We start from the raw sequence: 3,090 nt of genomic DNA, 5'->3' as shown, positions 1-3,090 counted from the left end.
TTAAAAAGTATTTCAGTTAAATAAGGTTAGCCTATTAGAGGGTAGAATTCTCCAGGACTTTCATTAAGGTGCTCATTTATATCGGCAAATAAAGAATTGCAAAGTCCCCCAAATCAAGGATACATATATAAGAGGAAAATAATTTTTTTTTTTCAAAATCAAGGATTCATGGAAAGGTTTTAATATAATTCTCTAGGAAATTATTCCCATGAAAACAATTTGTTTGAAAGAAAATGCCCTCCAGTCTTTTCCACACAAACTAGTCTTGGGCTAGTACATGAGAACCAAACTTAAAAGTGACTATGAACAGAAATGAGACTGACTAATTCATTTCAACTGTCCCGACTGGAATAAAAAACAAAGAGTAAACAGCTTGAGCGGGGAAAGGTGAATTTAATTTTCAAGGCCCTTTAACTTTTAATAATCGGAGGAACAATATGGGAGGTACGTTCGACCCTCCCAGTTATCCCGATAGAAATTCAGTCAAGATTTATATTTGTGTAATAGAGGAGCAGAATTTGCTCCGTGATTTCTAATGAATCGCTGGCTCGGTCTTTAAAAAACGCAATTAGAAAAAAATCTAACCTCCTAATTCAGAACAGCTTGGAGCGAATGGCAGAGGTCTCGGCGCTGCAAACGCGGATGGAAACCGGTCTGCAGCACGGCCGGCGCGGGGCTGGGAACGCTGGAAACCGCTTTGCTGCAGAATTCCCTAGTTATTTTAGGATTTTCTTTTCTATTATGCGGGGAAAGACAATTCTCATGTGGAATAAACCTGTGTTTCCTGTGATCTCAAATACTAAGACAAAAGGATTGTGGGATTAGGTGCCTGGCCCGTTATTGATGCAGGAGGCGAGGAGCTGTCTGGTCGGAGCGCTGCCGGGAGAGCCTGGCAGGAGTCGGGAAAACCCATTCGTCTTTAACCCCGCACCGAAACTTGTACCAAAGCGCTTCCAGTTGCTGTGTCAATGCAGGTGACACATCAATAAATATGAAAAGTACGTCAAGGGCTAATTCTGCCATTTTACTCCTAAGATTAGGTCTCCGCATTCACCGCTTACTCACGTGTGTAGGAACAACGGGACCGAGATCCCAATTTGTCCCGCTGACCTTTTGAAGCGAAGGCTTTAAACCAAGCAGTGCGGGAGAGGCTGCCTCGTTTGATCTTCAGAAACGGCCAGGCGAAACTCCTCAGGTTGTCTCAGTCTCCATCGGGCCGGTGAGGGGAACACCGCCTCAGGGGAACTATCGCCTCCCACTACCCGGAAGTCCCACCTCACCCTCTTGACCGAGGACCTCGAAACAGGCCAGGGTGACCCCCGGCACGAGGCCAACCTGAAGGTCCTAGGAGATGAGGTAAGGACATGACATGTTCAGCCTTGCTCTACAGCAGCGGCGTATCTTCGCTGAGAATGTGAAGAAATAGCAGAAGATAACGCAGCATTGCTATTTATCACCCTGCAATTAAGAGTGTTTCTATCATAAAATGTTATTCGCAGGGGTTCGTAACTCAGAGGGAAAATTTTCCATCAAGATGAAGCCTCACTTACCAGGCTGAGCTGGGTCTGGTTGAAGTATCACTGATGAGTAAGTAAACCAAGGCAGAGCATCACCTCGCCAAGGAGCTCTGCGAGACCTCCATTGGCTCTGGGCACCGAGGACAGCAGGAGTCTTCAACTCGAAACTGCAGAGCTTTGGCGTACGGAGCCTGCTCGCCACAAGCCCTAGCATGACGTTACAGAATCTCCTCTTTCCCTTTCATTGGTTTGGAGAACGATGCACTGGGAAACTTGAATCGATTCGCTTTAATTGTACCATGCCTCAGTTTCCCCCTCAGTAAAACCAATAAAAATTCGCTCTTGTCAGTGGAAGGTGTGATAACATTAGTGAACATCTATGATACGCTCCGGTAAGATGCGCAAGGTAGTCCTCTAACTTGGCTCTACCAAGTATGACTACTGCACCTACACACGCTGTCTGGAGAAGACCACTTCTACTCAACCACCATAAACGCCCGGACCCAAGTTGGGTTTTGGTGGAGCAGAAATGAGGAGGAACCAGCACACAAGACACGTGATTACTGCAAAATTACAACTCGGCACTGCTCGGAAAATACCCGAACGCTTCCCATTGGATCTCCCTTGGGTTTTCCCATTGCTTAATGGAGGCATTTTAAAGAGAGGTACCGCACAGCGCTCACACTGAAAAAGGGCAGTTCAGCATCTTGCTGGTATCAGAAGGCACGTGTGGGGAGCGGGACGAGCCCGCGCGCCTTTCACCTGCTGTGGACGGTGCTCGGGCAAAGGACAGATGCTGATGTCTGCTGCCGGGCGACAACCAAACCCGTCCGCAAAGAGAGTTCTTACCAGGCTTCACATCGTAACGCCTTACCCAGAGTCCTCTTCTGGCTTCTTCCCAGAGCGGAGCTGAAAATCTTGGGATTGTCGTAACGTTTTATTATCACTTGCAAAACAGATTCTACTTCATCAGATAAAGACACAATTGCATTCATTGACTCTGACACAAGGATACGCACAGTGATAAACATACAGATAGATGTACACACTTATACATGAATGAGATATGCTAATTAAAAATTGCAGTGGGCACTTTATTAAAAATTTATTGTACAATCTACATCTTCAAAACATTTTACATCAACAAATACAGCAGCTTGACTGCTGGAATCATAAGTGATTTATCTTTAAAAGACTGTATTTGTAACTGGATGCAAAGATTCTTGATGAACTGCCGTTACGTTTAAGCTACTGGTTTTTATTGGAAGTATTCTGACTGTTATCTGCCTGTTCCCCATCCTTGAGAGAAATAAAACAAGTGTCTCGGCTTTCATTTTATCGGATAGATGGCACCATGTAGCATATTTCCCATGCTAGTTTGAATTACAGCTGTTTATCTTGCAGCTTTCTTTAAGATTAATTAAATGCAAATGTAACTCCGCGAATCATGGGATTACCTGCCAGACCCCTTATTAATACCTTCACTTAAAAACCCCCGTGCCAGAGAGTCATTAATTTGGACAAAAAAAAAAAAAAAAAAAAAAAAAAAAGAGAAAAAAACATCTCAAAAAGA

This window comes from Charadrius vociferus, unplaced genomic scaffold, assembly GCF_000708025.1.
Source record: "Charadrius vociferus isolate BGI_N301 unplaced genomic scaffold, ASM70802v2 scaffold109, whole genome shotgun sequence".
NCBI classification, from domain to species: Eukaryota; Metazoa; Chordata; class Aves; order Charadriiformes; family Charadriidae; genus Charadrius; species Charadrius vociferus.
The sequence above is the reverse complement of the archived record's forward strand: the minus strand, read 5'-3'. Positions refer to the sequence as shown.